The sequence below is a fragment of the Dermacentor andersoni genome, chromosome 11 (assembly GCF_023375885.2).
Source record: "Dermacentor andersoni chromosome 11, qqDerAnde1_hic_scaffold, whole genome shotgun sequence".
Taxonomy (NCBI): Eukaryota; Metazoa; Arthropoda; class Arachnida; order Ixodida; family Ixodidae; genus Dermacentor; species Dermacentor andersoni.
The window spans coordinates 7,829,176-7,843,697 of record NC_092824.1 but is presented as its reverse complement, the minus strand read 5'-3'; positions in this window follow the sequence as shown (position 1 = coordinate 7,843,697).

The window sequence follows — 14,522 nt, the reverse complement described above, 5'->3', positions numbered from 1 at the left end:
AAAATAAAGCACAAAGTAAAGGACTGAACGGACAATCCTGTCGAACGGAAGAAAGTACTTGTAGGCGTTGTGAAAGCTCACAAATAACAATTAAATTGGTGCGTGAGTTTTGATATGCCATTTGGTACCTTTACATATGACGGAACCAAGTCCTACATAATTAATTAATAAAAACAGAACACTTATGTGTTACTATGTCAAAAGCCTTAGCTAAATCTATTAGCAGCATCGCTACCTTGAGGAGAGCGCTATCGCAATATTCTAAAATCCTTTCAGCTGTATGAATATTTGTAAATATTTTCCTACCCCTGATGCCGCATGTCTGATGCGGCCCAACTAACTTCCGTATAACTCCCTGCAGCCTTGCTGCAAGAACTTTCATGAAAACCTTGTAGTCAACATTTGTTAACCTTATTGGCCTGCATCCCTTTACATAATATATTTCTATCTTTTCCTTTTGGGATTAGTACGGTGTGCGCACGATTGAACGATGGAGGTAAAGTCCCCTGCTCGAGGGCCTCTGAAAATACTTCATGCAATGCGGTTGCCATATCCGTCTTGAACGCCTTGTAAAATGCTGCGGTAATCCCATCCGGACCAGGAGATTTGTCCGAGCTTAGTTCCTCAATAGCCCTCCCAATCTCTCCCGTACTAATATTCATTTGTAATAAATGCGTTTCCTCTTTGCCTAGCGTCGGCATTTCTGCCAAAAAGTCATCCTCGTAGCCCGGCACTTTTGGCTCACGACAAGCAAACATCTCTCTATATTAACTTTCAAATTCCGTCATGATAACTTTCTGTTCTTTGAATATTTTGCCATTACATTCTATTTAAAATGTTTCATTTCCTCGAGCGTACGCCTTTTCACCTGACAAAACTCGCTTTATTGGTACTTCCCCCGCGAGATATTTTTCAGCTCGTGCACATATATATCGTGCACAGCTCGGCACCTCTGTATTTATCGTCCTCTAAGCTTTCTAATTTTCTTTTAATGACTTGCAGTTCTTGCGTCACCAAACCCGAATTAGCTGTTTTGATTCGGACCAAGTCTTCCAGCTCCTACCGCAGACCCTTTTGGGCTTGATACTTCATATGCCCACCTCTTTCATATGCCCACCCTTTGTAACTCCCATTTCTCTGCGGCACTGCGTAGTGTGTCACTAAAGAACTGTTCCATTTCTTTTTTTTTTGGTCTATGAGCACGTCATCCTTGGTCAGCCTGTCGTTCAAATTCCACCAACCCCATTCAATTTTTCTTTTGCTTTTGGCTGATCTCTAACGTCACTGAACAAGCACATAAATATGAACGGATAATTTGCCATGTCAAAATCGAGAAGCAGTTTTAGTTTCGCAGAGCTACGTCTCGCACAGACATGGTAGATGCGCTGTCACCCAGCAACTAGAACTCACGCCTGTACTACAAAGAAAAATTTGCTGTCCGTATTCTGCAGCATGCTCGGAAGTGCCACAAGATCGATTTTAACTTGCGATTGTCATTTTAACCTCGAAAAAAATTCCTAATTCAACCGCCGACCCGGGACGCTGTATGGGCTTTTACTGTCGATTTCGATAGCCGTTTCTTGTTCTTCACGCGAGGGATATGCAACGTTTTCATAGTTACGTGATGCCTTTCAGTCAACACGTCTGTCTAGTCATATATATTCGTCAGAGAAGCGTAGGCTAGGGCTGGGAGCCTTCGGCGACAGCACATATACCTGTGTTTATGACACGTCACATCGGCGGTCATCGCTTCTTGTGCTGGCACTGTAGACATGAAAAAAATGGTTTATTTAAGAACACCGATGCAAAAGCTGAAATGCAGAGTGATTTATCTTTGTTAGACTTCTTGATTCCTGAGCCTAAACGCGCCGATAGCGTGCAGACGGACTCGGCGGATACGCTACGCCTAAGCCTCGGTGGGGACCGAACTCGGCGCGGGTAGCTGGCGAAAGCTAATATGTGTTATTTGAGCCTCGGAATGTTTTGTAGTACAAGAGGGAAACTGGAAGCGCACGAATCACCTGAGCTTTCTTATCGGTGCGATAATATCATTCAGCGGTAACCTTCGAACTCGGGGTCCGTTCGTGCGCGTCTGAACTTCTGCATTTCATGTCCACTCCTCAACACGGCGACAACGGCGACAGCTTCCTGTAATATGTTAGGTGGGAACTATTAAAAAACGCTGCGTCCTCTGCGTTTGCGTGGTTTCGTTCAAGAATTTATCTATCCGCCCACTAAAGAGGGAAAATGTAAAAAACGAAAGTGATCTTCAGTGTCAAATGTGCATGAATAAACAGGGCAGCTCACGTACCTTTATTCCAAGCTGCGACACGAAGCAGAGTTTTATGACCCCAAGATATAGCGGTATTTAGGACAAGAGACTAGTCTCAAGCGACGAAATTGTATAAAGCATTTAATATTCAGCAGCGCTCGTCCTCGCGCACTGGAACCAGCGCAGCACAAACACAACCAGCGCACTTTCCAGTGCGAACCAGCGAACTGCAGCGAGAACCAGTGCCTGTACAGCACAAACCAGTGCGCCCTAGTGGCATGGCAGTGGAACCAGCGTCTCTTTCAGTGTGACCCAGCTCTTATCCAGCGTTCTCACTTGTGTCCCAGTGAGCCCTAGCGAGCGCCAGCGTACCCAGTGCGATCCAGTGCAAAAAAACGCGCTGGTTTCACACTGGAAGGGCCTGGAAGACGCTGGTTTTTGCAATAGAGTGTGCATGAAATATAACCGATCAACTGTATGTACAGAGAATTTCTCAGTATCACTAGTGTAGAAGGAGTTCTAGAGGTGACAGGATCATAAAAAAAACGAGAAGTATTGCTATTGATGACTTGATAATTGAGCGTGCAAACGAGGTCTCAAGTACAATCGCACGTGTTTTGCCGTACATTACTTACCTCGTGTTTTCTTCGGGAATATTTACAAGAAAACTTCAGGTCAAGAAGCTCGCTGTCATATTAAAAGAGGTGAATGAAGTAATCTTTGAAACAACAACCCCGCCTCGATGCTGCCCATTTTCTCAAAGTGCATTGAGAAGTGAACACACGATCGAATGTGTAACTTTGTGAAAAAAACAAAACATAATACCCTTGAGTTTGGCTTCATGAAAAGAAAATGTACAAATCGAGCTCCGCTAGCCAGAAAGAAATCATTCTACATTCTCTTAAAAAACATACATAGGTATGTGACATTTTTTGGCGACTTATCAAAACCTTTTGACCAGCTAAACATCTAAGTTTACTTCAAGAACATGAGGATCACCATTCCCTTAGCCAACCATATGCTTGAAAGGCGACGCATCGTTGCTGAAAATAATTACGTCAGAAACCAAAGAAATGATATTTCAACCTAACAACAAAGCATCAAACCGGTGCCTGTCCTGCTGCTAGGTTCAACTAATATAGATGTCCTGTCATTTGTAGAATATTTTGGCAATACACTTCAGGAAAATATGTTCTGGGCCCTGCAAAACGATAACCGATAACCGACAATAACAAAATTGTTTCCGCACCTTTATTTAGCGCACTGCATGCAAAAACTTCCCTGAACTTTACAGGACATTACTGCTACGTCGGTAGGAATGTTAACTCAAAAGTGATAGTCTTCTGTCTCTGGTACAGCGAATCTTTCTGAATGAAACAAAATGCATCCTACCCGAATTAATTATATCTCGAATACACCGCTTTTCAGACTCTGCTACGGCGACTAAATTCCCCGTTATCAGACGCCTCGACTGCTTAGCGGGCTAGAGCGAAATATACATACACACACATATATATATATATATATATATATATATATATATTTATATATATACACGTCGACATGTGGCAGAGCAGGCGATTTGAGAAGAGGAGAACGAGGTTGATGCTCGCACCGCGCGTCGACGCTAACGCTCAGTACAGTGCTAACGGCTGGAGACTCATTCAGCGTGTACTTCAACAGGGTATACGCGACAATTTTGGCGTAGATGCGGGGTAAACTGCACTTATGCAGGTGACCCCGCTGGGCAGCAAGAACACCGCTCCACAATTGAAGCTGAGTGTTCACTGCACAAGCCGGCCAATCCAAAGCATCGCCAAACTTGCAAACCTGCAGCAAAAGTGATGACTGCGGCCACTGCGAACACTACGGAAAGGGTGACGCCGTGTTTCATCACGCTGCTGGACCGCCGAGTGCTGACAGCTTTTCATGGCGATACCTTTGAAGATGAGGAAGATTGGTTTGCTGAGTTCGAGCGCGTAGCTGTGTCTAACGAGTGGGACAACACCAAACTTGTCTACGTCTACTTTAGCTTCGAGGATGCTGCTCGCACGTGGTTTATGAACCGTGAAAGTGCCTTGGTCATCATGGCCTGAATCCCAGCGCAAGCTACAGGAGACTTACTCTAACCCCGATCGGCGGGAAAAGGTGGAGCGAGCCCTTAAGTCACGCGTTCACACGTCCAACGACAACGTCACGATGTGCGTGGCATCACTATGCCAATGCGAGTATGTCGGAATAGAAGGTGTGTCATCTGATGAGAGGCGTAATGAAAAAGCTATTTGGTGGTCTTGCTTGGAACCCGCCGAAGAGTGTTATGGAGTTTCTTACCGAAACGACGGCTAGAGAGAAGACACTTCACAGTGGTCCAAGGTGTAGAACCGAAAAGTGAATTCCGCCTCCACTCCCGATACGCCAGTGGGCTTCGAGTGCGAAGTCTGATCACGATATGATTCGCTCAGTGGCTCGCGATGAGCTGCAGAAGCAACACGGTACGTCGCCAACTCCAGTCAGCTCTCTCCCCAGCGTAGTAGACAACGGAGGACAGCAGGCGCTTGAGGCATCTCTTTCCTGCAGTGAAGCACTACCTCTGCCAAGCGAGTTCCGGCTAAGGCTTACGCAGAAACATCGCTGCGCCCCGCCCAAGTTTTCGCACCTACTTATGTTGCTTCACCAGTCGCGTTGCCATTGGTGCAATCAGCTTAAACTCCGCCACCGTACTTCGACGACCGCTTAACATAAACGAGGAAATCAGAGGTTTGGCGAGCACCCGATCGACGATCGCTGTGCCACCTACCACTGCGGTAAAGCTGGTCATCTGTATCGGGAGTGCCCCTATGGATCAGTCGGGCTGCGTTTTTTTTTTATATACATTCGCCGCGACCAAGTTTCGGTCAAGGCCCGCCCGACATTGCGGAATTCCTCGACTAGCAGCGCAGGTCGCGCAAATCGCTGCGGCAGTCATGCTCCCCTCACCGCGACAATATTTGCCTGCGAGCCATACCGCCTCGAGGTCGGTGAAGGGGGCGATCACCAAGTCCAAGCCGGGAAAACTGACGTCAGCGATCTTGCGAAGCGAGGCCGCTGGTACTAAACGCGCTGAAGGCCTAGTATCGACGCGACTGCAACACAACGAGAATACGACGACACCAGAGCCCGCTCCCGCAAACTGGATTTAACTGGACATACCTGCGCTTATCGACGGCAGAAAAATGAGTGCACTTGTAGATACCTGCGTAGATGACTAGATTTTCAGTGGTAAACTGGCGTGTGTTCTGAATATAGTTACTTTGCCCTAAATTGGGGCGCCAGTTCGTACCACCGGTGGCCACGTCGCCACCCCGCTTGGCTTATGCAGTGCCAGAGCATAAATTCGCGGTGCTGTTTTTCTCGCCTCTTGTCTGGTTATGCGCCAGTGTTCCCGCTATAAAATTATTGAGATGGACTTTCTGGGGAATATGGTGCCATTACTGACCTCCGCGAGCGCTGTATCATGTTGTGGGGAAAGAGGGCAACACAACAAACCGATGCCATGGGACGGAGATCGGCGCTCAACGTTACGGGCGACAGGATAACGATACCGCCGCATACCAGTGTGATGGTTCCGGTCAAGTCCGACGAGCTACGAGATGCTGACTTCATTGTAGAAGGCCACATTTCTCTGATGCTGACACAGGGTATTTGTGTAGTGCGAAGACTTGATCTTCGTGACAGCCAGAAAGCAGCCATCCTTACTATCTTTAGCTTTGAGCACAAAGGCTCCTACTCAGTATCGGCACATTTTTCGTGACACTGCGTCGCCTACGCCAAACCATCCACAGACACCGTCGAGCGCTTTATTCTGAATTTGACACAGCCGACGCTTCGCTGAGAGGCATAGACGTAAACTCCAAGTTTATGAATGACCAAAAGAGGCGCACTGCAGGAACTCTCGAACGGGTGCCACGCGTACTTCACGCGGTCATCATCATCATTCTACTGCTGCTGCAGCACCAGCTCTATTTGCATATGCTGCGAGGCTAATAAATTAGATTGGGCGACTTGTCGCGCCATGTGAGCACGATCGATGACTTCACGAGCGTACTCCCTTGCAACACGTGGCAGAGAAGGTAGGCTGGTGTTAAATGGCAATAGGAGCTCGCGACCATACAAAAGATAAAAGGGTGAATATGCTGCGGTGTTATGCCGCGACGAGTTATACGCGAATGTCACGTAGGCCAGCGTGGCGTCCCAGCCGTGGTGATCGTTGGAGACGTACATCGACAGCATCTATTTGAGTGTTCGGTTCAGACGTTCCTTAAGATCGCTCGTTTGTGGGTGGCAGGCAGTGGTCACCTTGTGCTCTATGACAAAAGATTGGACGAAACCGTCGACAACTCGAAGCAAGAACCAGTGACCGCTGTCTGCAAATACCTGTCGAGGTGCACCGTGGGGGAGAACAACGTCATGGAGGAGAAAATCGATGATGTCCTTTGCGCAACTAGTCGACAACGCCTTTGTTATCGCGTAGCATGTCGCGTAAACAGTAGCGACGGCGATCTATTTATTCGCGTCAGTTGAGGTGGGAAAGGACCAAGCAGGTCAAGGCTTATGCGAAATAAAGGAAGATGAAGTTCGCATGAGCGAACTTCAATTGGATGAAGTCGTCTGACAGATGGTAGTGGGGGAGGGTTTGTTCTGGCGCTGACACAATTCGCAAGTGGCGACAAAACGACGCCTAGAGCGGTAGAGGCCCCGAATAAAGAACCGGCGTCGTACGTGATCGTATGTACGGAAAACTCTAAGGTGTCCCGCCATCGGTGCATCGTGTACTTGTTCGATAACGACGCATCGCAGTCTGCGAGGAAGGACAAGCAGCAACTCAGGGCTGTCAGGGTTGTAAGTGCGGCGGTAGAGGACGCCGTCGTGCAGCATGAACATGCGGCACGTGTCGTCTGTGCTTCCAGATTGCAATCCGGTGATTATGGGCTGTAAGGATTCGTCACGTTGTTGTTCAGCGCCAATGTCGGTCATGTCACTAAAAGCCATCAGGCAGGTCACCGGTTCATGCGCAACATGATCAGGAGATAAGGAGGATCCACGGGGTGACAAGAGAAGCAGTCCGCGTCCTTTTGAAGACGTCCAGACTTGTAGTTGACATTATTTGAAAATTCCTGCAGCCGCAAAGTGCAGCGACTAAGCCGTCCTGTCGGGTTCCGGAGGGAAGACAGCCATTAGAGGGCGTGGTGGTCTGCAATTACCAACATGCCAAAATGCCCCCCCAAAAAAGTGGAGACGTACCAGTTCACAATATGGGATCAGAAAATTTGGTTGTGGGAATTCAGCGTGCGTTTTTTCCCTTTTGTTCTTTTTTAACTTAGGTAGCACATTAGGCAGTATAATAGCAAGAGCTTGGTGGGCGCAACCCTGCGTCCCCTTCAAAAGGAGACGCTCATAACGGTCATCCATCTAACCGAAAACGTGCAGCCGTCGAAATATGACCGGAACTTGGCGACATCCCCAACTAAAGCCAAGCACTCCTGCTCAGTGTTGGAGTAATTTCTCTCGGGAGGTGACAGCAGGCGGTTAGCGTAAGCTATCATGCACTCGACACCGTTCTTCTGCTGGGCGAGAGGAGCGCCGATGCCGTGGCCGCTTGCGTCTGTGTGTACTTCGGTCGGTGCAGATGGATCAAAGTGGGCAAGTATGGGAGGGGCGGTCATAAAAGCGATGAGAGCGGTGAACGCGTGAGCCTGCTCCGGCCTCCATGAGGAGGGCGTGTTCTTCCTTAGAAGATCTGTCAAAGGCTGAGAAACGTTGGCGTAGTTTTTGAAAAAAATGCGACAGTACGTACACAGGGCAACGAATCAGCGCACGTCATAAGCAGAACGTGGCATAGGGAAACTTAGAACGGCGGAAACTCTTTCTGGATCTTGTTGTACACTGGATGCGTCAAGGACATGTCCTAACCCGGTAACCTGACGGCGCCCGAATTCACGTTTCGTGCAGTTCAGTTAGAGGGAGGCTTTTAGGAAGACCGCAAGAATTGAAGCGAGTCGGGTAAGGTGGCTGCCAAACGAGGGAAAAGAAACAATGTCGTCAAGATAACAAAGACAGGTGATCCATGTGTAGCCTCGTGGATGAGAGTCCATCATACGTTGAAATGCCACAGGAATATTACATAGCCCTAAGGGCATGACTCAAAGATGTCACTGTACGATTCGAGCGGGAGAAGCATGTCCGTGGCATGTGCAGAGATCAGGTCAGGTGCAATCATTTTGGCGTAGTCATCCGTTGCGGAACAAGAGCTGTGAGTTGCAATTGGCGTGACGAAACTACTCTCGGCATTCAGACTCTGCACGTCAAATTAGGAAGTACTAGAAATGCTGGCCAAGAACATGCCGGCCGGAAATTCTTGAGGACACAGGCTGAAATTCAGAAGTGGAAGAACCACGCCGTTATTAGTAACCGTGACCAGCGTATGCGGAAGAGCATGGTTCCGGTTCAAAAGCACGTCGACGATGGGGCGAAGCACATGTTCACCACCAGGAACCTTTGGCTGCGCGGTCAAAGCGACGTAGTGACTGCCTCGGGTGACATCTCTAAGTGAGCAAAAATGTGGTGGGGCGGTGCTCGGAGCATCGGCGAGTTGAGGCAGTTCCTACTGAAGAACGCCGGTTGAGCAGTCGGTCAGACCAGAATGATTGGCTAAAAAAATGTGTGCCCTCCCACTCTGTGAAGAAGTATGACCAAGGAAGTTGTGTACGTGGGCCGCTTAATGGTGAACTGGACCTTCGCCGCCGGTTGGCCAGGTATTGTGCTTTCTTCGGGATAGGCCCCCGTATCATCATCATCATCATCATCATCATCATCATCATCATCATCATCATCATCATCCTATTTTACGTCCACTGCAGGACGAAGGCCTTTCCCCGCGATCTCCAATAACCCCTGTCCTGCTCCAGCCAATTCCCGCAAATTTCCTGATTTTGTCGCACCAGCTAGTCTTCTGTCGTCCTCTACTGCGCTTTCCTTCTCTTGGTATCCGACATGTCACCCTAATGGTCCGACGGTTATCTAATCTGCACCTTACATGACCTGCCCAGTGCCCTTTTTTCATCTTAATGTCTATTATAATATCGTCTATACCCGTTTGCTATCTGGTCCAAACCGCTCTCTTGCGGTCTCTGAAACATATGCTTAGCATTCTTCGTTCAATCACCCTTTGCACAGTCCTCAATTTGTTCTCAAGCTTCTTTGTCAGTCTTGAAGTCTTCGCCCCATATGTCAGCGCCGGTAAAATGCACTGATTGTATACCTTCCCTTTCAATGATAACGGTAAGCTTCCAGTCTGATGGAATACGATGTCTGCCGTATGCGATCCAGTCCATTTTTATTCTTCTGTGAATTTCCTTCTCGTGATCAGGGTTCCCTGTGAATAACTGACCTAGGTAAACGTACTCTTTACAGACTCTACAGGCCGACTGGCGATCCTGAACTCTTGTTACTTTGCCCGGTTGTTCATCATTATCTTTGTCTTCCGCTTTTTAATCTTCAGCCCCACTCTTACACTCTCTCTGTTAAGGTCCTCAGTCATTTGTTGTAACTCGTCTGCAGTGTTGCTGAATAGAACAATGTCATAGGCAAACAGAACGTTGCTGAGGTATTCGCCGTCGATCCTTACACCCAAACCTTCCCAGTTTAATAGATTGAATATTTCTTCCAAGCATGCAATGAACAGCACTGGAGAGTTGTGTGTCCTCCTTTCTTTATAAGTATCTTCTTACTTTTCTTGTGTAGAATTAAGGTGGCTGTGGAATCTCTTTAGATATGTTCCAAGATATTTACGCAAGTGGTCTGTACTTCTTGATTACGCAATGCCTTTATGACTGCTGGTATGTTTACTGAATCAAATGCTTTTTCGTAATCTATGAAAGCCATATAAAGAGGCGTATTATACTCCGCGGATTACTCGATAACCTGATTATTGACATGGATGTGATCCATTGTAGTCCACGTATGGGGAATGTTTAACGCCTGCTTCACCCCCGCTGCTTGTCGGGCCGGTATTGCACTATCTTCGGGACCAATCCACGTGTGGGGAGTGCTTAACGCCTACATCATCTACGCCGCGAGTCGGGCCGGTTTCGCACTATCTTCAGGATCGTCCCACGTATGGGAAGGGCTTAACACCTGCTTCACGTCGGCCGCGGGTCGGCCCGGTATTGCATTATCTTCAGGGTCGGCCCACGTTGGGGAGTGCTTAACGTCTCTTCCCCTCCGCCGTGTGTCGTCCCGGCATTACACTATCTCCGAGATTGGCCCATGTATTTGGTTACCACGACACGAAAATTTCCTTGGATGGCAGAGCTATACAGCTTCGCTGTAAAAAGTCCAATCCAAGGACAACGTCGTGCAGGCAGTTGTCGATCACAACAAGACCAGGTGGTGTCACACCTGGTCTATGAAACTAAATATTGGTAAGTGCAAAGCAATGAGAATAACGCCACGCCTAACCATTCTTCATGCACCTACTTCCTTAACAACTCTTCTTTACCTTCAGTCTCTGATTATAAGTATCTTCGCGTATACATTACTGCCAACCTATCATGCAAAAAGCACATTGCACATATCACTAATAATGCTAACCGCACACTTGGTTTCTTTCGCCGTAATTTTTCCCTGGCTCCTGTGTCCCTAAAACTATTTCTATATAATGCTCTTGTGCGCCCAAAACTAGAATATGCTTCTTCCGTTTGGGATCCTCTCACCAAATCACTCATACAAGCCCTCGAATCCATCCAAAATCGTTCTGTTCGTTTTTATACTCTCTAATTAGTCTCGTTCAGCCAGTTTAACGCTAATGAAGAAAACATTAGATCTTCCTGACCTTTCCTTACGCCGTCGTATTTCTCGATTATGCCTCTTTCACAAAATATATTTCACCACTGACACTCTTAAGCAATCACTCTTTATTACTCCTACTTACTTTTCATCCCGCATGGACCACCGGTTCAAAGTTGGCGTGCCAAGCTGCAGGACTAATCTTTATTTTGATTCGTTTGTTCCGAAGACAAGCGCGGACTGGAACCACCTTCCTGCCTCCGTCGTGTCCATCGCAGTACCCGAAGTCTTCAAGTCTGCCGTATATGATCATCTTCATTAACCTGCCTGCTAAAAATGTACTCGTGTATAGCCATTTGCATTTTTGTATACCCACTCCTCTCTGTAACCCCGAATGGCCCTGAGAGTAAATAAATGAAATGAAATGAAAGAACAAAAATAGGGCGGCCGGTTATACTTAAACGCACAGTACACATTCCAAAAACAACCAGCACGCTGCTGTCGGCCACACGAAGCACTTGGGCAGCAGCTGGGATAAGGAGCTTCTTTAAACGTGTACGTAGGCTAGCACTAACTACAGAGACATGGGCTCCAGTGCCAAAGAGTGCTTGGACAGGTACGTCGTCTATTTTAACATTAATAACACTTCTCTTTGGAGACACAGACAGAGGATTTGCTGCAGTAGTAGGCATTGCAGCTCCACCTCCGGGGGCTGCATTTCTTAGTTTTCCAAAAGGGTGTGGCCGAAACACACGGGAGGCGAAAGGCGATGTGGCTGCAGCGAACTGGAAGACGGGCGACGTGTTTTCGGTGAACGAGACGGTTGTCCTCGCGGCGATGGTAAGCGACTGTACCACGTGTTCCTAGCAGAGTTTTCGGCGCTGCTAGACTCGGCGGTGGGCGAAACATTGCGGGTATTTCCATCTACACGGCTCAAGTTGGTCTGCGTCAGGCGACATGACCAACAGGTGAAACGCATTGGCGGGTCGTCTGCAGTCGTCTGCTTATAAAGGGCCGCTAGTTTTTCAAGCATTCTGTCTCCACAATTTTTGATTAAATCGAGTGGTAGTCCTTCTCCTGCCACTTTTCCCCGTTTCATCTCTTGCAATGCCCTTCTAACCTCATCGCTAGTTATAGTAGGAGCCTCTGTAACCTCTTCAGTACCACTTCGAATGGAGGTACCGTGGTTGCTTCGGGTACTGTACAGGTCAGTATAGAGTTATTCCGCTGCTTTTACTTTATCTTCGAAATTGCTATTGATATTACCCTGCTTAACTTTCAGTGCATAAATCTTGGTTTGTGCGATGCCGTTTCCTTGTCACTGTTTTCAGGCTGCGTCCATTTTTTACTACTTCCTCAGTCTTTATCACGTTCGAATATCCCTTATTTTCTCCTTCTTGATTAGTTTTGACAGTTCCGCGAATTCGATCAGATCTCTTGAGTTGGACCCTTTCGTTCTTTGTCGTTTTTTTATTTGGTTTTTCGTTGCTTGGGAGAGCTTACCTGTTGGTTGCCTTGGTGCCTTACCTCCCACGTCAATTGCTGCTTCTGAAGCCAGCCTAGTTCTGGTTTCGTTCATTGCCGCTGTGTCAACTTCATGTCTCTGTTCTAAGGCTGTATATTTGTTTGCAAGTTCTAGCCTGAATTCGTATAATTTACCCTTACTGCGTCTAGGTTTGCCTGTTTCTTCTTGACCAATTTTACTTTCTCGCTTCAAATTCAGGTGAATCCTAGCCCTCACTATCCTCTGATCACTGCACTTTACCCTGCCTAGCACTTCTACATCCTGCACTATGCTGGGATCGGCAGACAATATGAAATAAATTTCATTTCTTGTTTCACCATTAGGAATTTTCCAGGTCCACTTTTTGTTCCAACGCTTCCTGAAGAAGGTGTTCATTATTCTCAGCTTATTGCTTTCCGAGAATTCTACGAACATCTCTCCTCAAGTGTTCCTAAAATCGCGCCGTAGTTGCCAATTGTTTGTTCACCAGCCTGCTTTTTCTCCACTTTTGCATTGAAGTAGCCTATTACAACAGTATACTGAGTTCGCAGTTTTCGCATCACTAATTCAACCTTTCCATAAAACTGTTCTATGTATTCATTACCGGGACTGGAGGTTACAGCGTAGGACTGTACTACCTTTGTTATATACCTCCTATGCAGCTTTATTACGACTTCTGCTTCCATCCCATCAGTGGCGTAGCCGGAAATTTCGTTCGGGGAAGGGGGGGAGGGGGCTCACGTTGTAGCTCGGCCTCCTCCTTACAGAATTTGTCGAGGGATAAAATACATGAATAGGACCTGCATAGCCATTACCAAAGATGCTGCAAAGGAATACTTGAAGACTACACACTGTCAAGAAAAATATGTATTATTTCACAAAAACATATATTCGTACGTCCCAAAAATTGTGTCAGAAATAAGTGATATCAGTGCTTCTATGTTTTTGTCCGTTTAATAAGCGAAGAAAATATCACACGAACTTTAAAACTAGATCAATTCGAAACGAGCAAAGTAGTGCATGCCGCTGATATGGTAAATGTAAAGGCCATGAAATGAACAAGTTGGGAACAAATATTTTAATGCAGCTTTGTCATTCAAGAGCTTTTTTACATTCTTATACATATGCAACGGCCAGGGAAAAATGTCATTGTAGTTGGCCTTCGCTCCAATGTATTGCGCAGGAGCAGCTGTCACTGGTCGTGTATTTTAATTGCACCGAAATTATAGTCGCAACAAAGATCACATATAAAAAGCAGGATTTCTGCAAAATATACGTTAGAAATGTGAAGGCACGATGGAATACACAAATGCGAAGATAAAGCTTGATAAAGGGCAAAAAAGTGTCGCTGGAAACAAAGCTCATTGCATGTATCCACATAACCTCGCAACAAGATATTGAAATGCACGTATTAGTCACCAATAAATGTACGTATCAATAAATGTACGTAAATGTACGATAGCTGTAAGCAAATTGAACAGCCCTAAATAAAAACTCAGTTTTCAGAAGGCTGAAAATGGTAGAATAAGAGTATGCTATGGCCAGACACAACCTTTCACTGAATTTACGTTTATTTTTCATGCGCTATCACGGCAAGTGCTCGAACAGGCCACCTTCTTCTTCGATACAACGCTGGGATCTCCTCAGAAGGCTTTCTGTCGCAGCCTTGAGCACCGTCGGTGAAATGCTGTGGCAAACTTGACTTATCCTGTAAGGCTTCTGGAGTTGTCGTTTCCATCGTGTATACGTTATCCTTAATATAGCCCCACAAGAAAAAGTCAAGAGAGTAGAGCTCGGGTGACCTTGCCAGCCACAGGAGAGGCCCCTTTCTCCCTATTCATTGCCCTGGGACGGTAACAGCAAGCCATGCTCGTGCTTGACTGCAGCTGTGAGCTGGGGCCCCGTCGTGCTGATACCTTATTG